The following is a 25,388-nucleotide window of genomic DNA, read 5'->3' as shown; positions in this document are numbered from 1 at the left end:
TCCGTCATCCACTCAGGAGCTGAAGGTGGATCCGCGACGGGGGTAAGCTTCTTGGCCCCGGTCGAGGAGACATCACACGGTCTGGTGCAGCCATAGTTAAATCGGTTAGATTAGCTGCTGACGCTTGTTCACGCACACATCCAATTATATGGCTAGCTGCGGATGCGTTTCTGTGAATTTTCGTTGTGCTGAGCGGTCATAGCCCTAGGAACCACGAAAACACGCAATTTGCAATATATGGTCTTGGTCTAAGACATATCAGCCCCTGCCAAAAGGCAAAGACTGTTTGGTAGGGTCCCTTGCTCCAGGAGAAAGATGAACAATTTCAATAGACAAATCATATGCATCCGTGTCCAGAGCGCCTCCGAAGCTAGCCTGGCGGGGCGGGCTCCCCTCTCTACTCAGCCCCCACCTGCCCACTCTCTCAGGCATTCCAGGAAGCCGCTCCTGGAAGCGCTGCACACTCCTGGGTTGAGTCCGGCGGCCGACCGGAGGGGTTCGGGCCCCAGCGTCGCGTTTTTACACCAGACCCTGGTCAAATCGGCGTCAGTATGTGCATTGTATGTTTAGTATTAATTCCGCCACTATTCTGCTGTGCCTGTGGCTATGCAGATTAATGCGCCCACTTCGGGGCCTGTAGTCGAACTTACAACCTCAGGTTAATGTTCCTGATGGGCCCCTCAGCTTCTCACCCTTTGGAGATCAAAAGAATAAGTACCATTGTGGTATAACAGTAATCATCTGTTCAATGGTGCCGTGGTATCCTGGGGTGATACTCCGCATTACTAATGCACATTTTCCATGGTAGCGCTCCACCCCTGACCGTGTCGGGGTGTCGTCTTGGGGGCGGGAATTAGGGATCAAGCATGGGGTCGCATCCTCATCATCTATTTCTGCCACATCTCGTACACGCGCCCGTGCCAGGTTGTGTCATGTATTCCTGTCACAAGGGTACGTCTAATATGCGGGCGAGTTTGCATGGGCGAAATTTGTGTTGCTAATAGGGTTTTGCGGGGCATCGTGCCTCGGGTCGCGCTTCACCCGGTCTCCCTGGCCCAAACATATATAGGGGTTACCCTCTCATTTTTATATCGGCTTCTCGCGAAGCCTCGAGCGCCAGTGGCTTTGGGCTGGCCAACCTCAGCTGGGACAGCCGGACTTGCGGGGCATGTAAGCCAAGATAATTTAGCTTGCACAATAAGCTAGTGAGCACATGAGCATGGGCTGGCTCGAGCCGGTAGACGCCTATGCCTGATGTGCCATCCGGGTCTCTGCAGAACATATCAAGTGGGATCCAGCACCTTTTACACGCGGCATTAGGGATTTGTAGCCGCCGGCTAGCTTTTGGGAACTGTAAGTACACACCCAGTACAAACGATAGAATTTTAACAAACCTGACACATGTTGTGGCTAAACTATTTATGCGATTGAGTGCCCATCTTTAGGGGACTTTACTAGAGCAAGCCGTCCACTGCATGATATATGTATTCATGTGTCTGAGTGCATGTTTGTAGGGGATGTGCGACGCACCAAACCCTGCATGCTGTGGTCGGAGGGCATGTGCTGAGGGGCATGTAAAGGTGTGGCCATGCAGAGGAGTTGCATGGAACAGACACGGTGTGAGGTGTGCGCAGCGTACATGTTGGGCGCTCAGTGTACATGCATGTGAATGGACACCTGCTCTTGCGCATTTGTAAGGTCATTTTGAGTGTTTACGGGACTCCATCTAACATTATCTCAAGATAGTGCTGCGACTGTCAGAACAGTATGTACGTAGACCACAGCAGTGTGGAATCAGGGTGCCAAAGGTGTTAATTTTCAGTCACTTTTGCCCTAAGCTAATAGGATCATGATAACCCCTTGCGCATATCAATCTACTGGGGCCTAACCAAGAGGTGTAGTTAGTCTTGTTATATGTCCAATCCTGGGACCTGCACTGTGCTAACTTAACCTATGAGAAGTACAGGTCACATGACAATAGTCATTTCGCTCTTCCATAATACTGCTGTTGACTGTCTGTTATCTAAGGCCCTGGAATCTTGAAGGCAGCCCATCTGCTGTGCCATCAGTTCGGGAGCACCTGCTGCCTCTGAGTAGAATGTAGGGTCAACAGCATGCAGTGTTACACTCAATTCCCTTCAGGAATTGGACTCTCGGCTTCTTGCTCAGGGTTAGCTCGGTTGGGCTCCCCTGGCTTGCGTGGAAGCAGCCTTGTGATGAACCTGAGTATCCTTTGGTTTCCTTTGTGCTCCTCCCAAGGTGAGAAGATGGCCTGAGGTTTTATATCGCCAATATTGGGAGCACCTTGGTTCAGCTTATTAAATCCCTTATGACGGGGGTCGTAGTCAACTTTATAGACAAGCTATTCATGAGGTAGCATGGTTGAGCAGCCTCCAGGTTCCAGGGGGCATGTGATACCAGCCGTTCACCTTTGCAATCCTGTATATAAAATGTAAGTCCACCTCGCAAGTTATACTAAATTATGCCTTGCGCACTGTAATATCCCTCTGTACTTTGCTTGAGTATAGTTGCACAAGCGTCCACAAAGCACAGTACAGTTGAATTTGGAGAACTGCGCTCGGCAGAAGTTATACATTACTGGGTGTAGTCTGCTGATGCTTTGTGTGAAGGTGTGTGGTGGGGTCTCAGTGGTATGCGCTGGGTCGCCTAGTGTTTGATTAGGGAGCGACATCAGCAGGGGAGGCCCCCTCATCTCGGGGCTCTTTCCGGGGGTATGACCTCTCGAACCTGGGATAGTCTACACGATTGCTGTAGAGGGTGTTCCCGGGGGTATATGCTCTTTAGTGTCAGAGGGGCTTTTGGTCAGCAGGCGTGTCATGATGCAGGTCGGGATCTTAAGGAGGCACTTGGTTCAGTCCCTGCAATCCCTGTGTGGTGGTCGTAAGTCAACCTTAAAGACAAGGGGGCATATTATCAAGGGGGTTTATCTCTGCTTTTTTGGCTTTAAAAGCCAAGAAAGCGGAGATAAAATTATCTCCCTATTACCTAGCTGTCGCTAACACCAGTTAGCGACAGCTAGTAGGAGATAGCGACCATCTTGGGCCCCACTTTGCATGTCAGTGATATTTATTACTAATGACATGCAAAGTGGGCGTGCCAAGATGTTAGCGACTGAAAACAGTCGCTAACATCGCTATCTCCTATTACCAACTTTTGGAGATATTCGCGCTAAGCGCGAATATCTCCAAAAGCTAACACCTGCTCTTAGCAGTTCTTAGCCATGTTATTCAATGGGAGGTGGATAACATGGCTAAGAGCATTAGCTCGGTAATGCATGAATATCGCTGACTTTTCAGCGATATTCATGCATTGCGGCCGTTTTTTATCGCATTTGCGATAAACCTTGGTAATACCAAGGTTTATCTGCGATAAAAATCGCCGCAGCGCAGCGGTAAATTTTTGTCTCTAACCAAGCAATAGCGATAATTATCGCTATTGCTTGGTAATATGCCCCCTGCTATCTTTGAGGTAGCATGGCCTAAGCTGTTTCCAGACTAAAACCCGAGAGGGCAGGTTTTGCCTGCTGTTATACCTGTTCAATCCTGTATTGGCACATGCACGGACATGTCCTAGTTATATAGTATGATAGGCATTTGCCCTTCTATGCCTCTGTGCTTTTGAGTATTGCAGCACAAGCGTTTCGTAAGCACACTGTCTCTATGTTATGCGGAGAGTGGCGTTACAGCAGTAGTTGTAACTTAGCTGGGTGTAGCCTGCTGTCGCTTGTCGTGAAGGGTTTTTGAGTTTCAGGGCTTGTGCTGGAACGCCTATTATTTGATTTGAAGCGCCTTCAGCAGTAGGGGCCCCTCCTCATCACTTTGTCATTACCTGATAGTATGACTTCACGAACCAGGGATGGTTACACTAATGTTGTAAAGGAATAAGACCCGGGGTATCTGCAGATTGTGGCAGAAGGGCCTGGGTTTCTTCAGGCATGTATTGTCATGTCAGGATCAGGTCACTGGGGGGGCGCTAAGTCGTGCCAAGCAATTGTAAGGTCAAGGAAGAAAAGCACCAGCGCCTTGAAAAAATTTACCCAACGGAGGGGTCTGGGTTTATTCAAACATGAACTGATTCAGGACAAAGTCAAAGGTTACTTTGAGGCGGATGGGGCATCTCACGCCTGTGGGCTTAGACCTATTCCTCCTCGATTTAAAAGAGGCACTTCTGAGCAAGGTTGCAGGTAATAGAGGTAGCATTGGTGGGGGGCCCGTGCGGCAGCGGGGACCATCGCACGGGCTGTGGCGGAGTTACAGGGCAATCCAGAAGCAGAGAGGTGCAACACTGTACTTCAGCGGGCACATAGGGGTGCCAGAGTCGGCGCCCCAGTAGTCCTTCGGGCGGTTGTGGGCCTGTGCAACCGGGGGTTTACCTAGATACGCCCCGCAAGGGGCGTGAGTAGTGTTATTACCATAATGGTGCAGCAGTTGGGTGGTTCGCCACTGTGCTGATTGGCTCATCAGGCGGGCAGGTGGCGAGAATGCGGCCTGCCCTTGGATTGCCCGTAAGATAACCCACCGTGATTACATAATGTTGTATGTAACAATAAACCTGCAGCAAATTTTCCCAATCTTAACACTTGTGTCTGTGTGTTATTTGCGGGATGTTGGTTATGTTGGGGCGGGGGGTTCCTGTGGCCCTGATGTGACTAGGACTGTGTGCGTGGTTGGCGTCGCTTGAAGCTTGACCCGAGGAAACCGGATCTTCCTTTCACGAGCGGTGTCCACACTCCCCGGAGAGAAACTGTTCAAGGCCCTTGTGAGAAAGCGGGTTAATATCGATTCTTATATAATTGCTCATTTATGAAGGGCTGGGACTTCACTTCGCACTCTGGGGGATGAAGCCACTCCTCAGCGGGTGAGCTCGAGTCATCTGTTTGTGTATTGAAAGGGTGGGCATCTTTGTTTTCATCTCAGGAGCGGTCGACTTCTCTTCAGGCGGTCCAGCACAAGAAGGTAATAACTGGCATACAGGAGACATATGGGCCACAGCTGGAAGGAGGCACAACAGAGAGGCTGACACAAACCCCATAAACCCTTTAGATTAAGGAACAGGAAAGAAATAACTAGTCCATGGCAACAGGGCCGGCCTTTGCTCTGATAAAACCCTGGGCAAAAGCAAATTTGGCGCCCTGTAACCCCCCGTTTTTCATCCTAGTTGTAGCCTGTAATTTGAGATATCACAGGAGAAAACCATTATCTGCATTCATTTAGCAAATATGCGTTTTTCTTTGCATCCTGGTACTTGAAGTCTTGCATTTATCACGAGGAGCAACACAACTGCAATGGCTACAATCCGAAGGCAACCTGTAGAAATTAATAAAATACCACGAATCGAGCAGCATACCACTTCCCTAGTTGTCAGCATCATATGACCAGAAAGATGTAAGATGCTTCATGTTCAGAAAGCAATATTTATTATTTAGGGGCATATGTACAAGGAGTTAACGCTACCAGAACGTCACTTATCTTGACGTTTTGGCGGCTTTAACTCCTTCGCCTAATTTACAGCATGTCCCTTCCTGCACATAAACAATCGCGCCTGCAGCACAAGGACCCTAGCAAAATGGTGCTAGGGTGCAAGCTTTTTTTAGCACCAGCACTAGGGGTAATGCAGGGATGTGCCGTATTCTTGTAAATACGGCTCATCCCTGCATTTTAAAAATGTCGGAGCGCAACATTACCAATTTTGGAGTAAAACTGTGCTCCACCAGTTTATTGTAAATATGCCCCAAGTGTTATAGATGTTCGGCTGTTCTGAGAACTTCAGAGTACGGCTGACTCCTGTCCTGCCTGCTCATTACTTCCTTGCTGCCGCTATTAAGTAAATGAATGTGACCACGGGGTGGGTGGTGTGGCGTTGCGGGTCGGACTACTGTTATCATGGTCAGCCCTCAGCTGATTACCCAAACTTGCCTACTCCTTCCCCATTCTTACCTGAATCACCCACAGCTCAGCTCCTTCCTGCAAGTACCACATTGGAAATGAAGAAAGGCTAGGGTAACGAGATTGGGAGCAAGAGGATTTCAAAGGCTGCGTGCAGCCTGTACAAGGATACAAATAATGATTAGACACAGTGTGGACTGACTCATTGGAGTAATTTCGGAGTGAAAGTGCTGTATGACCTGCACGAGACAGCTCCTTGTGCCCCCTCTGAATGCGGCGCCCTGGGCTTGGTGGCAGGTCGCCCATGCTAAGGGCGCCCTAGATGGTAAACAGAAGGGGGAGAGCGGCCGTGCATTGAGCAGAAATACCGAGAGAAGGCTGAGGCCAGACAAGCAGAGAAGGAAACAAGCGCAGTGCGTAAATCGTGAGGTAGATCCAAAAGCTGTCCAGAAGAGAAAAATGGAAGTGGATGAAGGACAATATGTTTCGATGCGTGCACAGGAAGGACATTTCTTCTGTTTTTACTCACATTACTGGGATGTTGCAGATAGAGGTAACCTCCAGCAAAAGGAGAATGGTAGGCTTGATGCCACAACCAGATAAGAGTAATCTACAAGTAAAGGAGGCACTTATTGCTACAACCAGATATGGGTAATCTCCAAGTGGAGAAGGGCACACTTGGTGCCGCAAGCAGATAAAAGTAGTCTCCAAGTAAAGGATAAGGAAGCAGGTCACTTTGCTGCTTCTCGATCTCTCTGTAGCGTTTGACACAGTGTTCCACCCCATCATATTACAACGATTGGGAAATATTGATATTGGCGGTTCTGCTCTGGCCTGGGCCCAATGATTCTTATCGGACCCCAGCCAAGCAGCCTGGATCGCACACCATTCTTCGGAACCTAACCCTCTTGAGTTTGGAAATCCCTAGGGCTCGGCATTGAGCCCTATATTGTTCAATGTTTATATGACCCTTCTCGTAGCGCTGATTGAATCTTACGGTGTAAAGGTGGTGTCCTATGCTGAAGACACACAAATTATCCTCACGCTGGGTAAGAACATGCCAAATTCCTTGAATAACTTCAAGACATGTCTTTCTTATTTCAAAATATTTTTATTGGAATACATTTTGACATATACAGATACAAGGAAGACATTTGTCACAATTCTTGGCTGTTCCGACAAGTATACTGTTTGGCTTGTGGTGGAGCACGAGAGAGAAGAAGAACGAGAAAGAAAGAAAGAAGCGGGGGGGGGGTTATGGCCCCCATCCATTGCCGCCCACATGTTACCTCTGGCCTTGTGGTTTGCAGCTTGGTGATTGGCGGTGATGTTATCTGCCCCCCGTAGGAATGTTATCCAGTTGAACCAACGTTTGAACGTTGCTTTGCTCGTGTTTTTCCAGTTCCCTAGAATTGTTTTGGCGGCTGCCGTTAGCAAGACGTCAACTAGTTTGCGGTTCTCTTTGGAGTCGAGCTCCGTAGCCAGGAAGGCCATGGTTATGCCTGCTAGGCCTCGTTGTATGTGGCACCCTGTGATCGTGTCAAGACATGTCTTTCAGCTGTGTTCCGCTGGATGCGCTTGAGCAATCTCCAGTGCAATGCCAGCAAAAATAAGATTTTGTTATTTGGTTCTCTGCACCCGTTATGTTAAATGTTTTTGTAAAGCGCTGCAATTACCAGGAGGCATCTAGGCGCTGCAAGGATAAGAAGGAGAGATTGCCCACTCGATATTAAATAAAAACAGGTTTTCAGAGCCCTTCTGAAACTCCATTGATCAGGCAAAGACCTAATATGCTGGGGGAAGAGAGTTCCAGACATTCACGCCCCACACCATGAAACAACTTCTGCCCCAAGCTGAGAGCCTGAACTTAGGGACCACCACATTCAAGGCAGAGCTAGAGTGTAGTGACCTCACTGGCTGGTACCATCTAAACCTATCTTTTAGGAATTTAGGGCCTAAGTCGTGTAAGGCACTGAAGGTGATGCACAAAGCCTTGAAACTCACTCTGGGCAGATTTAAAAGCCCCCTTGCACCAATTTTATGTCACTTTTCCCATGTTAAAAGTGACGCAAAAGTGGCGCAAGGGGCCTGTAAATCTGCCCCTCTGTGTTTTACAGGGAGCTAATGTAACTTCTGTGTAGCAGGTATTGCTGATTGTGTTTTAAGGATTCTCAGCAGCAGCCTGGGTGCTGCATTTTGGAGAGCCTGGAGCTTATTAGCATACTGCAGATGCAAATTGAGGTATAAAATGTTGCAGTAATGAAGTTTGGCTAGGACTAGTGCAGTCACCACTGTTGTTTGTAGCTTTGGGAGGGATATATGGCAAGATTTTCTCGATTATCTTGAAAGTGCAAAAGGATGCAGAAATAGTTGCATTCACTTGGTCCCCAAATGCAAGATTGTTATCCATCAAGAAACAAGGTTCTTGACCTTACTGGCTGGAGATAGTAATGTTCCCAGATCTGAGGGCCAGAAGGATGGCGTCAAAAAGGAAGGGCCTTCTTAAAGAGTAGGACCTCTGTCTTGCTCTAGTTTAATTTGAGGCACTTAACGTCCGTCCAGTCCCGATGGTTAGCATGCAATTATGAAAGTTCTGACAGGTGCTGTTGAAAGGGTTAGAGAACAACCCAACAATTTGAGTATCATAGGCATAGGATGTTAAAGAGAAGCCAAATGATTAAATCAACACTGCCAGGGGTGTTAAATATATATTAAATAGTGTGGGACTTAATGATGACCCCTAGGGGACTCCGCATGGCAGGATAAAAGGGCCTGCCTCAAATTCCTTCAGGGATACTGTCTGCTCCCTTCCACTTAGGAAGGAGCTCAGAAAGGACAAGGCATGCCCCTTGATCCCAATGCTATGAAAGAGTCAACGAGTATCTTGTGGTTGACCGTATCGTAGGCCGCAACGATCTATGCTGGCCCAGTCAGGTCCCAACCCCTTCAGCCCCCTCCTCCATAGTGAGGAATCAGGGGGCGAAGTTTGATAACTTGACTGTGTTTGGGGCTCTGGTTGATAGTGCTGTGTGCATCAGCTATAGCCTTTTAAAGTCACTAGAGAAATGTTCATATCTGTTACCCAAGTAGCATCAGAAAACGGTAGTTCATGCGTTGATTACATCCCGTCTGGACTATGCAAATGTTTTGCTATGGGGCAAGTCAGCTTTCTAACTGAGAAGACTGCAGTTAGTGCAGAACGCCTCAGCTAGGCATTTACTGAAAGTGTAAAAAAAAAGTTACATCCAGCAGCACCTGAAAGAGCTTCACAGGCTTCCCATTAAGGAAAGAGTCTGGTTCAAAGGTCCTTTCACCAAAAAGGGCCATGCTATCTGAGGAACAGAATCAAACCGTATATCACAGCTTGGTCCCTGCGCTCCTCCGATGCTCTGCTGGCAGTGGTTCCGAAAACGAAGAGGAAAACATTGAGTAGTTCCTCCTTTTCGTTTCTTGCTGCTACTGCCTGAAATTCACTCTCTCTGCAACTTCGTTAGTTGAAGGAAGAACAGACCTTCAAATGCCTCCTTAAGACTTAGGTTTTTAGGTCTCGCCTGGCGTTAGCAGCGCACATGCACTACACTCGCCATGCGAGAGCTTCTTGGAATCAATACGGATTCCGAATTTCAGAGGCTGGCTTGAAGCCCCCCCCATCTTTTTCATTCGCCGGCGTCATCCTACATGCTAAACGCTGGCTCATGATTGAAAAGGAGGCCTCTTAGTCCCTCCTTGTTACTGCCCTGTCCACTTTTGGCCCCGTCCACCGGGATTGGATCTCCCACTTGCGGCATTACACGGTCTCCTTCATGAGCTGGGACACACTATTTTTGTGAATGGAAAGCACTCTTTCGCCTCTTCCTATTTTTCAATGGCAGAGCTACAGCTGGAGGCCGGTCATGGTTTGAGTTGGGGGGTGGAGGCAACTTTGCATTATATTTAATTGACTGTACAACGTTAAGGAACTGAACATCCAGTGCTGGCTTGAGAAATTCTGTGACATCATGTCTGCACGGCAGTCTGTCAGCTCAACCCCACATCTGTGTTTCCCCTCTCCTAAAGACGCATGTCGAGTCCAAATGTGAGCATAACGACTCCGGTAGAAAAGTGTTTACTCAAAGCACTTCTGTACAGGCGGACTTGACACAGTCTTTGGGTGTGTTTTGAAATAGAAAAAAAGAAAAAAATGCGCCGGGTTGGCCCCGGCTGCTCAGTGGAGCTGCAGAAGTCTGAGCAGCGGCCAACAAGCAACAGCTGCGCCCAGGAGCGGTGGAAGGCACCATGACATGGACAGCACTTAACTCCCAGGAGGGGCCGCTGTACCTTTTTCCCATGGCATGGCGAGGGGACTCCTTTGGGGGGGAAAGGAGGCACCCGGAAATTTGCTTCTCAATTGAAGACACAAGAACAGGTAATTGGTTCAGTCTTGCTCTGGCTGGTGAGATAACTGAGCCAACCTACGTAGTGATCACGGACCGGTTCCCTCGGTGGCTGCCTCCGCTTGTGTCTCCGGTGGGAGTGAACTCACCTGCCTCCAGCAGCGCCTGCGGTGCACTTCTTTCCAGATTAATAACAGAAGTGGAAGTGAGATTGGGCACTGCAGAAATGTGACGGGCGTCAAAGTGGGGAAGGGAAGTGCCGGCAGATGTCTTGGTTGCAGCCGAGGCTGCTAGGGTGTGGGAACGCCGACAAGTGGGGAGGTGCAGGCTTGCTGCCTGCCCGCCCGGAGGTGAGTTGAAAGAAGAGGGTCTTGTGTGGTGGCGGGCGGGTCCGGAGCAACAAAGTTAACTGGTCCGGTCCCCGCATGCCTACATTTCGTTCAGTTTAATCTGTGGCAGGCTGTCGGGTGTGAGCCGTCAGCGGCGTTACTTCACCTTTTTTTTGTATAATGGTGTTATGGAACACACCTCATCACAAAGTTACCAGATGACTCAGTGTCATTAGGGACCATGTGTTCCAGTCATGCGCTCTATCCCGTTACATGTTTTTATTGTCAACTTGAAAAAAACTCAAACTACGACCACCAGGAGGCACTTTTTGGTGAAAAATGGTCCTCTTGAAGGCATGGCCTCCTTGAACTCACGGTGTCTGGTGTGTAGGTAGTTCATTTGGTCCTATTTAGCTCCAGCTTTTGCAATCTAGACGTTTTTCACATGCACTCTCGATACTAAGGGCCCCAAAGTTAAAAGAGAATAATACAAGGATGAGTCAGCCATTTGTCAGACCTGGGACAAATGTACTTTTCATGCGCTCTCGGAGCCTATCTTGTATGTAGGTAGCGCTTAAAAATCCGGCGTTTGATGAAATGCATTGCCCGACACAGTACTGCCTCATAGGCAGGGCTTTAAGTGGGATGAAAAAACTGGGGGGTCTCTAAAAAATGTATTTGAGGGCATGGCTTAAAAACACATAGGCTAAAAATCCGTGCTTAGCGTAGTGTGCCGACTGACTTGTATTTTGTTTTTCTGTCATTGCATCCAGATATAAGATATATGTCAATGGTTATTAGTTGCATAAGATAACTAAGCTGCAACTATGGCGTGTTGTATATACTATTGAAAAAGCTTCCACTTAAAGCCCTGGTGACACCACAACAATGTTGCTGCTACTAAGTTTCAATAAGAGAAGGGAAACCCAGAGAGAAAATTACTCTCTTTAAAGGATTTCCCTTCTCCTACAACGCTCACCTGGCATGACGTCATGCCATAACTTTTCCACTAATCAGAAGTGAGCAGTGTGAGCACACCCACATCCACAAGCCTGCTGTCACTACAGTCCGGGAACAAACGGACAGTCTCTGCCAGGGCACAAAACAGAGCCCGACAGAGACCCGTTTTGAGGCCCCCTTAAAAAAACTGCCTGTGCTCAGACCAGGTGAGACCCGGCTCACTTAAAGCCCTGCTCATAGGGAATCTGAGGTGCTGGGATCTGGGGCAGTGTTTGCTCAAGATCACACAGTTTGATCAAGAGGAGCGAAGCCCTTGCTTTCACAGTCGAGAGTTGTCTGAGCGCTGTGGCAAGTGTATGGTTACGTCCGTTTGTGCTGCAGGCGCAACGTGGGGTGGCTAGGTTTTAGAAACTGAGTGTTGGACTTGCCCCTTTTTCAGGGTCATCCCTGAACTTTTTTCCTTCCTCTATTTTGTATGACCTGTTTTTGTTGGTTTTATGACTCTGGGCACATTACAACTGCTGAACAGTGCTAAAGTGCATATGCTCTCCCTATTGTATGGATTAGTGATTCCATGATTGGCTTGTTTGGTTTACATGTCAGACCCTAGCACAGTGCACTGAGTGTGCCCGGGGCTTGTAAATCCAAATGCTGCTGGTGGACTTGCAGCACTGGTTGTGCCACCCACAGAAGCAGCCTTGTAAAATGGGTCTAAGGCCTGCCATTGCAGAACCTGCGTGCAGTCTGGGACTGCCATGTTGACTGGGCAAGTGCTCCCACTGGCCAATCCCTAAACCTTCCCTTTTCTTCATATAAGACACCGCTACAGTAGGCCCAAGGGCAGGGTGCATTGTAGGTATAAGGTAGGACATACCCTGGTGTTTAGCATGTCCTAATAGTGAATGATAGCCATTTTCGTTTTTCACTATTGCAAGGCCAACTGTTCTCCATAGGCCAGAATGGGCAGTTAGATTATTCCAATCCAATCCAAAAATTCTTTATTTCGGCCACATAGGCCATAAAAGAAACAGTAAAAATACATACAGATAAAAGACAATATATACAATAAAAACCAACTGGACCTGCAGTGTTTAGAAAAACATGGTAAAATAGATTAACCAGACATTTTCTTCCTTATTATCCATGCTGCCATTAAGAATTTGGAAACCGCGAACACAATGTGGCCCAGGGTGTTGGTTTTCAGCACCCTGTAGGCTTGTAAGTGGTTACTGAAGCCCAGATTCCGGCATAGAGGGGCTAGCCAGCGCCTCCTCGGGCTCCGATAAACATGGCAACAGAACATTATGTGTAAGTCATCTTCATCCTTAACTTTACAGCATGGGCAAAGCTTGTCGCCCCCTAACGACCATTTATAGGTGAAGACTTTAGTAGGGAGCGTACCAAACCTCCATTGCAGGAACAATTTCCTCGCCAAAAGAGGATAAATAAAATCCATAAAAGGTTCAAAAGCATAAGAATTTTTGGATACTATAAAACGTCCCGTCAGGGTGCCACTGTCATATGCACTGTCCATATCAGCGAGGGTTTTGTTCTTATAGAGGTGTGCCAGGGTTTTGCGCGAAATCCTTCTACAACCCTGAGCTGGGTCATCCCATAGGTCTGGCAAATTCAGGCTGGAACATTCCGATTTGATGAGTGCCAGCCAAGGGATCTTACCATTAACATCCAGCCTCAAGACGTGTATCAGGTCCTGCCTATAGTGATGCAGCTCCTCAGTGGACCATAACCGATGCCAGTACTTCACCGGTTTTGACCGCAGATCCTCTGCGATTGACGGGAGGCCCAGGTCAAGTCTTAGGGGGAGGAGTGGTGTGCCTTGCGGGAGAGCAAGAAGACGTCTGAGGAAACAGTTTTCCACCCCTGCCATGACCTTCCCAGCTTTATGGCCCCACAGCTCACTGCCATACAAGGCAGCTGCCTTCGCCTGAGTCCTGTACATTTCCAGGGCCGGACTGACAGGCTTAAAGGTGGACTTGTTGGATACCCTCAGGAGTGCGCCCGATAGCTGGGAGAGTTTCAACCTAGATCTAGCCACCTGGGAATCCCATGTCAGGTTTTCTTGGAGTGAGACCCCCAGATATGTAAAGGTGGAAACCCTTTCCAGACTGGTTTCCCCCAGTTTTGGATTGGGTCTGGTCTTGGTCGGAGGGTTGAAGATCATGAACTTAGTTTTTTCCGTGTTCACCTCCAACCCATGTTGTCGACAAAAGTGACCAAAACCATCCACAATCCTCTGGATCCCCATGGGGGATTTGGAAAGAAGGAGGGTATCATCGGCAAACATAATTGCCGGAACCCTCCTTCCTGCCAAAACCGGGGCGTCATTATCCCCAACAGCGTCAAGGTGTTGAATGACGCTGTTGATGTACAGACAGAACAGTGTCGGAGCCAGGACACAGCCCTGTCTGACACCTCGGCGGACCGGGAATTTACCCGAGGGCTTGCCATCCCTCCCACACCTCACTACCGCAAAGTTGTTCTCATGCAGCCTAATGATGATTCTAAGGAGGTGGGGGGGAACTCCTAGCTTCTGCAGAACCTCCCATAACTTCCCCCTCGGGACGAGGTCGAAGGCTGACCTCAGGTCCACGAAGACCATGTACAGTCGACCTCCCTCTAGCGTAACCGTCTTCCAGTACAGGAGAAGGAGGCGAAAGATTTGGTCCATGGTCGACGTGTTCTTCCTGAAGCCAGCCTGTAGGGGGCTCAGGATGTCATTGACCTCGACCCAATCTAGGAGATGGTCCAAGATGAGGCGCGCAAAGAGTTTTTGGGGCACGTCTATGAGGCTTATAGGCCTGTAATTGGAAGGGAGCAGAGTAGAGCCCTTCTTATGGATGGGCACAATCTCTGCCCCCAACCACGACCCAGGGATCGCCATACCTCCGAGAATGGCATTAAATAAAACGAGAAGGTATGGGCCCCAGATATCCGGGTGGTGCCTAAACAGATCCCCGGGTAACCTATCCAGGCCTGGCGCCTTCCCCACTGCTAGACGTTCTAGGGCAAGCTCCACTTCCCCCAGGGATAGTTCCATTCCGAACTCCTGGGTACCCAAGGGCAGTTGCAGCTCTGCGGCCGGGGAGGGACTGGTATCTTGGTAAAGAGCCCCAAAGTGGGCCTCCCAGACCGCGGGGGCTATATTAGACTCAGTCGCTTTGCTGAGTTCCCCTGACCCATTATTTACAAGGGCCCAAAATTTCCGGGAGTCCCTGAATTTGAGGGCATCGTAGAGGTCCTGCCAATGCTTCCAGTCCCACTCGGTCCTTGCAGCCGCCAACACTGATTTATGGTGGTTCCTTAGGTCACGTACTTTGGCCTTGTCTGACCCCTCTTTTATGGCTGCAATGAGCTCAGATTTTGCTGCCCTGCAGTCTGAGGTATACCAAGTGGGGACAGGGGTCCTTTTCTTTCGGATTGGGACCTCCGGATGGAATACCTCGGCCAAGTCCCTCACTAAAACCTGGTGAATGTTTCCCAGTTTCTCACAGTAATCAAGGGTTCTTGGTTCATTCAGGAGAGCATCCACCTCCATAAAGCTTGGGAGCGCCAGCTCATATAATTTCTTGATGGACTCTTCCGACCTTACAAGCTTTCCCCACTTAACCCGGCGCCTGTTTGTGGTCAGGAGCAAATCCCCCATATCAACCCCTTGGCCAGCTGGGGATGAGTCCGTCAGGGGCGAAGGGCACACAATATTTAGGCAAAGGGCGTTGTGGTCGCTGTCTGACCTCTTAATAACCCCAAAGTCCAGCACTTTGGGCCAAAGTGAAATGTCCACCATGATATAATCTAGCCTCGACTCATGGCCCCTCCTGTTGAAAGTACACACCGAGGGGGTGTCGGAAGGGGTACGACCATTACACGCCCTCAGCGCGCTATTCAAGGTAAGGGACATGAGTTGTAAGGCTAGAGGGGACCAGGCTTTAGGGTGAGGAGAAGAAGAGGGTGGAACCCCCCAGTGGTCGTCCTCGGCCGTAAGGACACCATCGAGTAGACCTTCCAGAGGTTCAAAGTGGCAATTGAAGTCTCCTCCAAGTACCACCTTGTAGTCACCCGGAAGTTGGCCCAGGAAGGAAGCCAGATCATTTAGGGTAGGTGATTCACTTGGCGAGGCGACCGGGCGCGAGTAGACGTTGACAATAGCCCACGGAGTTTTGCCAGGCCAAGTGAGCCGCACACACTGGATGTCCTGCGAACACGTGCGAACCTGCTCCGCTTGGCACCCAGTGTGACTCGCAATCCAGATTGCCAAGCCACCAGATGGCCTCCCCCTCCCAGCCCATTTGGCAGGGATTTCAAATACTTCAAACCCTCTCCTGGTCTGAGCGGCCCTCGCCCAAGTCTCCTGAAGGAGAAGAATATCACATCCACCTACCAGGGAGTCCCATTCAGGAGAGCCTTCCTTGTTCGCAATTCCTGCCACATTCCAGGAGAGAATTTTCAGTCCTGGGTCTAGTGGCAGGCTGCCCTGAGCTCCAGCAGGAGGTTGCGGGGTAGCCATGGGTAAACCAACGTCTAAGGCACCGGTTCCGCCGACAGCGGTGGCAGCAGGTCCAGCCCGCTCCACTGCCCCTGTTTGCGGAATATGGGCTGACCCGGTGTTGAGTGGGGGACCCAGTTGGCACAGATTGGCAAGGCCAACTGTTCTCCATAGGCCAGAATGGGCAGTTAGATTATTACATCTTATAATCTTAACTGACTCAGGGAAGATTCTAATTACAGCACACCAAAAAGTGTTTGCACAAATGAAAAAATTAACAGTTGTCACCAGTAAGATCCATAGAACAACATAGAAAACACACAATATGAGGGTAAACAATAATCCAATGTAAAGTCAAGAAAAAAAGGTCCTCTTCATATAGTGTTATTTTTGTTATTCTTCTTTATTCAAGGTTCATAAAAAACAGGTTTTTCCAGCATACATATCGCCAACACGTGTTTCGTCTCCCGCAGAGACTTCATCAAGGCTGGAATAGTTAAATAATACATAGGTATTACAATCAGAACAATCAACAAATATTATGTACAAACACTACATACACATTATATACATATCATACAAAATTACCCCAATATAGGGAAATATCATTTACATAATTACATAAAACGAGAAACATGAAAAATTAATAAATCACATATCAATTTAAAAAATCATATGAAGAGCGGCATTATTCTAAGTGGACAGGTGATTATCATATATGAAATTCGAAATACACCCACCATAAATAATACTTGGAAGATGTATATTAATCTGTTCATAAGGTGAGGACACAGCGTTGCGTGATAATAAAAGAATACCTAGAGGGACAGGATATGGGAGTTAATATCACACATCAGAACAATACACCAAGCTAAAATATTTCACAAGAAAACATCAGTAGACAAATTATAACAAACGGGAGCTGTTTCAAGCATCTAAGAGATATGCAGGGCCCGATTCACAGAATGAACTTAAGACAAAATCCTAAACTTACTACAATTTGGTATTCACAGAATGCACTTACTACAATTTGGTATTCACAGAATGCACTTAGTACTTTCGGGATTCACAGAATAAACTTACTACTTTCGGGATTCACAGAATAAACGTACTACTTTCGGGATTCACAGATTTGATTTAAGACTACTAACTTTACGTCCGCCGCCGGGGAGTAATTTACGGCACGTAATCGTAATTTACGCCATTGTGGCGTATATTACGATCACGGGGCGTATATTACGATTACGGGGCGTATATTACGATTACGGGGCGTATGTTACGATTACGGGGCGTATTTTACGATTGCGGGGCGTACTTTACGATTTTTGGCCGTTGGGCATTAGCCAAGGGGAAACACCTGGCCAAGGTCCACCCATCCCCCAACAAGGATCAGCTGACACACAGCAGCCAATCCCTGGCCTGCTGCATGTATTAAAGCAGAGCAGACACTAACAATCCCTTTTCAGGATGTCACTGGACGTGTTTGTAGCACTACCCCTTGCCATGCGGCAAAACTACTTGTGGAGGAGGAGAAGAGCAGAGAGGATCTACAGGCAGAGGGTCAACATATTTGGAATGTCTAGCCAGGATGTAAGGGCCAGGTACCGTTTCCCACCTGAAGTCATCTTGGATATGATATGTGAGTGGGAACAGGAACTTGACTCTGTGACCTGCTGCTCACATGCAATACCAGCATACCTCAAGATCCTTTCTGCCCTCCACTTCTTTGCTACTGGGTCCTTCCAAAGGGTCACCAGTGACCATGTGGGCATTTCCCAGGCGAGCCAGTCGCAGTGCCTGCATCAGGTACTGAGATGCATCACTGATAGAGCCCCCAACTACATCAAAATGCCATATACTTTGGCCATGAGACAAAGGACAGCAAGAGATTTTTATCTCCCTGCACAATTCCCACGTGTGCTGGGTGCAATTGATTGCACCCATGTGGCCCTTCAGCCACCCCGCCACATTGCACACATCTTCTGCAACAGACACAGATGGTATTCCATCAATGTTCAAGCAGTCTGTGATGCCAGTGGAAGGTTCATCAATGTGCATGCAGTGTTCCCAGGCAGTACACATGACAGCTTCATATTCCGCATGTCACCTCTTGCTCGGCGTATGGCTGCTGGAGAATTTGGTAACATGTGGCTACTGGGTAAGTACCAACCAATGAAAATGAGTGATATGCGTCATTGAAATGTCTGAATGCCCCCCAATAGTAATGATTGTACAATAAGATACATGGCCCAACAGACACTGCATGTATGAACGTATAGATCATGTCCTGTGAAAGTCAAAGAGTGAAATGTTAACAACTGCCCTTTCTTCCCTCCTCAGGTGACGCTGGGTATGCACTCTCTCCACATCTCCTCACCCCTTACAGGCGTGCTAACACTGTACCTCAGCGTAGGTACAATAGGGCACACATACGTACTCGAGCCATCATCGAGCGCACTTTTGGACTGTTGAAGTCGCGATTCCGATGTCTCGACCGTACAGGGGGTGTGCTTCTGTACTCCCCAGTAGTCGTGTGCAAGATCATACTAGCCTGTTGTGTTTTGCACAACATTGCTGTAAAGCACGGCTTACACATGCCTCTCGAACCTCGACTAGCTCTGAATGTGGGAGACCGGGCTATTGCACATGACCGACGTCAGGGCATGCAAGTCCGTGATCAGCTTGTTGCCACGTATTTTGCATGAGCAACCTGTAGTGTCACGGCCAACATGTGGTTTGCTGTCTGTTGTCAATGATGAAATGTGGACAGACACAACAGTGTCCATAAATGCCACCCTGAGACGACTTTGCAAACCACACTAACTGCATGCAAATCACAGCTGCTGACAGAAGTCAAAAGGTGGATTGTGCCTCAGGTCATGTGCCCATGTCAGCAAGCAGCGTAGTGGACAGCCCTAAAACAAACTATTCACGCTGATGGCAAACAATACATGTCCTGACAGACATACCTGGACCTCATAAGGATGGGTCACCAATTCACAAAAGGTTTCATACTCAGGCCTATGCCCACTACAGATTTGACTCCCCCACAAACGATGGGCACAGAATGTGAGTGATGATGTCATGGGAGATTCATGCATCATGGGTCAGATTCACAATAACAGTTGCATCTCTGCCTATCAGCAGGGATGCCCCAGTAATTGTGCCTCACAGCAGACATCCCTTGCGCCATAGTGGATGTGCTGCATTGACAAAGCTGTGCGCTGTGGGCCAAGTATAGACAGAAGCGTGAAGCATATGCTGTGGTGAAGCACCACTGGAGTTGGGTTGCAAGCGCAATGCAGCTCCAGCAAGGCAAGCGGCGAGCCGATGCCTAACATGCAGCATCAATTCTTAGGCCTCCTACAAGCAGGCGCAGGGTTGTGACGCAGCATGGCCATGAAATGGACTGAGTGTAAAGTTGTAAATTTCACCCTGCCACTGTTCGGAGGTGTTTGTGTGCTGGAAGGCCCCCCCTGAGCAGGAATGCACAACTGCGGTCCAGGGCCTTACAATATGACACATTTCACAGATGCGTCATGTTGAAGATACCCCACAGCATGGAGGTGGCGTAGCGCTGCTGCGCCACCAAAGTTACACTACTGTGGCGCAATTGGTGCACACAGGGCGCGTATAGCTGCCCCCATATGTATCTGACATATCCACACCAATGTTACATAACACATCATTCAACTCTGATACTGAGTACTCAATATGAACTACATGTCCCATGATGCAAAGTATGAGATTAGGAAAGTGGGATGGATGTTCTCAGCCCCCTACCCCCTGTCACTGCATAAATGACTTGAAATGACCTGTTCCCCCTTTTCATACATATTCATTAAACACACCTGCATTGTCATTTCACTTTCCCCTACATCAGATCAACAGGATGGCAGTGGATTTGTTTACTGAATATGGATGGTCCAGGATGAATACAAAATGGCTGCAATATACTTCCTGTGATGTATTTCCTGTCTCCCACTACCTGTATAACATTTCCTGTATGATATAATGTGTTCCGGGTCATTTTCGTAATTTACGGCACGAAATCGTAGTTTCCGGCGCCGCATCGTAATGCGCGTGCGCGTAAACTACGACCCGGAAGCGGAAACTACGATTTCGGGCCGTAAATTACGAAAATAAACTAGAACACATAATTACATACAGGCAAGGCAATACATGAAGTGGGAGACAGGAAATACATCACAGGAAGTAGTTGGCAGCCATTTTGTGGTCATTCTGAGTCATCCTCTATCACTGATCAGATCCTCAGGCATCCTGCTGCTCTCATCTGACCTAATTCCCTATAATGGCTGAGGAATATGAGGAGAGAGCCCCCCCTTTCACAGACAGGGAATTGGACATCTTGGTGGAGGGAGTGCTGGAGAAATTCCCTCAGCTATATGGGGACCCTGAGCACCAGCTGAGCACTGCAGCCCGGGGCAGGCTATGGGCCAACATCGCCGAGCGCTGCAGTGCAGTGGGAGTGACCAGGAGGAGGCCAATGGCGTGCCGCAAACGCTGGGAGGACCTGAAGCGGTGGGCCCGTACCAAGGCTACCGAGCTGGCTGGCCTGTCCTCCCAGCACCATGTACATCGTCCTCGCCTGTCACCACTGTACAGGAGGGTCCTGCGAGCAGCTTGGCCGACCCTCCATGCTCAGCTGGAGGAGCACGAGCAGCATGGACCTAGTAAGTGCATCATATGCAATATGAGTCTGGGAGTATGATGTGAGTGAAACAGTGCTGTACCATTGTGTGTTCCATGCCTCCATTAGCCAATTGCATGTCCAAGCAGCAGGCACCAGGTTTCAAGAGGCACACTGTACTATACAGGCCAGGGTGCATTTTGGGAGTTGTAGTATTCTCATGACAACTGGGTAAATGAGCCACACTCATGCATCCATATTGAATTCTGCTCTGCCAGCACCACTACAATTGAACCAAGTCAATCATAACAGATGTGTGCATTGGATGAGCGATGGTACAGAGACTGTCCAGTCTGCACATGGCAGGCCATAGGGGATTGGATGTTGTGATTAGCATTGCACCTGTAGCGTTGTGTTCCAATTGAGACAGTTCATCATGTGCTTTGGAGTCATGACAGATTTTGAGATCCTTGCATCACTCACAAGTTTACATAGTTTGGCAAGGTGTGTCCACTGACAGACGTCTCACCCTCAGTGGCCTATATGACTTTCACATGTACAGGTAGCTGTCACAACCGCCCACCACTGTTCAGCGGTGTACTGCACTACCTTGTAAGTCAAGTAAGGCACTATGTGGCACTGGATTGTCCGAAGATGTGTGGGGACATCAAACGGACAGACACACAGGGCCCGATTCACAGAACTAACTTAAGACAAAATCCTAAACTTACTACTTTTGGTATTCACAGAAGTTAGGATTTTGTCTTAAGTTTGTCATAAAACAGACTTAAGACAGACTTTAGATAGACTTAAGTTAGGATTTTGTCTTAAGTCTGTCTTAAGTCTGTCTTAAGACAAACTTAAGACAAAATCCTAACTTCTGTGAATACCAAAAGTAGTAAGTTTAGGATTTTGTCTTAAGTTAGTTCTGTGAATCGGCCCCACAATGTAGCTAGAGGAGTACTCCAGACCCCACGTGGATGTGTGACCCACATTTGTCTTGTCCCATACAATGCTACAAAGCAGATGACACTTGTCCAGACGTTAAATAGCTGCTAATCCATATCAATGGCCAATATCTATTATATCTGGACTCTTCATGTTCTCCTCTGGTGGACTTATAGTTGAACTGGCACATGCAGCAATGACACGACACACAGATCACAACAATGCCGAGGTTGAGGTTTGGATAATGCAGTTGCGCAAGCCACAATAATACACATGAGATATCCATGTAAGACTCAATTCAGTATATGACTGTGTGCATACATGTAATGTAAGTGCATGGACAGAATGGGGGTCGGGAGTACACTGCCTCACAGTCCCAGCACGGTTTGTCCCTTTGCATCCTGGTAAATGCAATACACAGTTCAAACTTACTTAGGAATAATCTGGAGCCATACACCATTTTTGCAGCTGACTTTGCTGTATATCTCTAGACACGTGTTCCTGGAATGAGCGCTTCATCAGTAGAGAGCTGCAGTTTCAGAGAGCAAAGTAAATCATCTGGGTTTGCTGTGTGCCTGTGAGTGTTACTGTGATCTGAGAGGAACTTGGCAGCATTCCCTGCAAACACAGATGAATCAGGAGTAAGTTAGTACTGTAAACAGCATTTACCCGGATGCAAAGGGGCAAACTGTGCTGGGACTGTGAGGCAGTGTGCTCCCAACCACCATTGAGTCCATAAGGACTGATGGGCAGATCAACAAGGCACCTGCGCCTCTGTGCACCGCCATAGGGTCACTTTAGTGACGCAGCGGCGGAGCACACAAAGCGCCATGCTGCAGGATTACTACAACGTGACGCATACGGTGCAGGATCGCATCCTAAAAGTGGCTGATTGAAACTACAAGATTTCACTCAGTTACTATTATGGCCAAGCAGATTGAAATCTACGCACCCGCTTGAAGCAGGTGTAAGGATTGCCGCAGCATGTCAGCACTCCAGCAAAGCCCGGCTATTCCACCGGGGATGCATCACACATCTGCCACCCAAGCGCTACGCCGTGCCGCTTTGTACATGCGGGCCATCGGGGGTGACGCACGGGTGGGCTGATGGGTAGCAACTCATCAGACACACCTCTGCTGATTAGCGAGATGTGCCAGTAGTTGTAAATCGGCCCCTGATAACTATACAGTGTGATCAGAGGCAAACAAATTCGGACCTAGGCTATTCAATGTATGTGTAGCGTCATGCATGGAACAACCACCACATCAGGATTTTGCTTACACTTCTGCAGGCATGGCTGGTGAGACAGGAGATCCGCAGGAACAAGTCCGGAGAAAGAGACCATCAGTTCGGCGGCGGCTAAACCCTCTTTCCACCAGCGATGAGGGAGAGGAGGAGGAAGAGGAGGAGGAGGAGGGGCCCTCAACATCTGCAGGCCAGGGGGTTTCACCCACCCGGGATGAAGAAGAACATGACACTGGTACTATGTCCCGGGTGGAGGCTGTAGACATTGAAGGGGGGGGTGAAGAACCGGACAACTCCGACCATGATGTGGGAGATGGCCACTCAGCCACACATACCTCACCAGTGGGTCAAGAAGAGGTGTACCCAGGGCAGGCTAATGTTCAACCTGGGCCTGCCATCAGCCCCTCCCTACCTCTAGCGTCCCCCATGCTATCGGGGGCTCCAGCTCAATCCCCTGATACCTGTCCCCCTCCTCATAGCCGCCGAGCCATACCCATCCGCTCCGGACCTGAGGCACCACAGCCCTTCTGTGTCCCCCCCCCCCCGTGCCGGTGCAGTTCCTCCCATGGCTGTGCCAGGGGACTTGAGTTGGATGGTCGAGGGTGAATCGGACATGTCCGCTCGCATCTTGCTACAGGTGTGTCTGGAGATACGCTCGATGCAAGCGCACATAGTCCGATCATTGGACAACCTCACCACCCAAGTCCAGTCCCAGAACACAGCCATTATGTCTTTCATCTCCCAAGTGCCTTCCCATACCACCGTCAATGTGTCCCCCTGTCCGTTGCCCCACACTGTTTCCCCCCATACTCCTCGTTTGTCACGTTCCCGTGTGGTGCCTGGTCCTGCATCAGCCAGCCGTGTGGATGTGTCCGACCCTGAGGATCTAGACATTGTGGTCCTGGAGGATGACCAGAAAGACACTTGACTGTTGGACGGAGACATTGTTTCGGACGGACATTTATTTTTCCCCTTGTGAATAGACTGGTTCCCATGACGCTACCTAACGTATTATATTTGTTTTGCCCCACCCAACTCCAAGTTCCATTCTCCTTCTGCATTAAGATCATCATTTGTTTTCCTTTCTCCCTTCCAAACGGACTGTTTGTTTGTGTTCCTACATAAATAACTTGCAGAATTAGACTTTGTCTGACTAGTTTGACTTCATTTTGAATGTCTATCCCCAAATATAGACACATATTTAGTAAGTCACATTCTATGCACATGACAACGTGTTGCCATGATGTGTTACACTTGTACCTGTCACACACACACACACATGCCTACATTGTCAGAAGGGACATGGTACACAACAGGATATTACTTTGGTAGATATTTATTGTAAAAATACTCCTAAGGAGCCCAAAACAAATTGGCCATGTCAATGGCGGTCATGTTTGCGTTTCCGCAATAGTGGGGGGGAGGAACGCGGTGAGGGGGGAGGTTGAGGTTGTCGCCTTCGTGTCTGTGGGTGTTGTCCAGGCTGATCAAGAGGTGCAGGTGCCAATGGTGTCTGCACATTGGGTGTCTGTGGCTGGAAAAGGGCTGGTTGTTCAGGTGGTTGAAGTGACTGTGCAGAGGTTGGTGGTGTTTGGGCAGGTAGTGGGGGTGGTGGGAGTGACTGTGCAGAGGTTTTTGGTGTTTGGGCAGGTAGTGGGGGTGGTGGGAGTGACTGTGCAGAGGTTTTTGGTGTTTGGGCAGGTAGTGGGGGTGGTGGGAGTGACTGTGCAGAGGTTGGTGGTGTTTGGGCAGGTAGTGGGGGTGGTGGGAGTGACTGTGCAGAGGTTTTTGGTGTTTGGGCAGGTAGTGGGGGGGGTGGGAGTGACTGTGCAGAGGTTTGTGGTGTTTGGGCAGGTAGTGGGGGTGGTGGGAGTGACTGTGCAGGGGTTGGTGGTGTTTGGGCAGGTAGTGGGGGTGGTGGGAGTGACTGTGCAGAGGTTTGTGGTGTTTTGGCAGGTGGTGGGGGTGTTGGGCGTGACAGTGCAGGGTGCGGGTGTGCTTGGGTACCTTGGCTGTGGTGCTGTGCAGTTGGTTTTACAGGTGTGGGGATGTGCTGTCCTACAGGCCGACATGATTGTTCCCCTCCCTGCGTTGGCCGTGAAGGTAGACTTTGGATCACTCTCACCATGCCCTCCATCATCTTCATGGCCAAGGCATGGTGTCTTGCACTGTCTTCCCTTTGGATGGATATCTGGTCTCTCATATTTCTTGAGAGTTCCTGCCAAGTGCTATCCATCCTTTCCAAAGCTTGGGTCATCCTGTCCATCACCTGAGGGAATTGGGCCATGTCCTGCAGGGACCCAGAAATGTCGGACAGGGTAGCCCCTATGGCCCGAATGTCCTGCCTCACATCTGCCTGCTGTCGGAAGAAGTCCTGCTCCCACTGGCCACCATCGCCACGTGCAGACCCCCTCTGCTGGTGTCTGCCAGGGATGAGATGAGCAGGTCCAACAACAGGGGGGGGGGGGGGGC

Source organism: Lissotriton helveticus, chromosome 5_1 (genome assembly GCF_964261635.1).
Source record: "Lissotriton helveticus chromosome 5_1, aLisHel1.1, whole genome shotgun sequence".
NCBI lineage: Eukaryota > Metazoa > Chordata > Amphibia > Caudata > Salamandridae > Lissotriton > Lissotriton helveticus.
Note: the sequence above shows the minus strand (reverse complement) of the source record.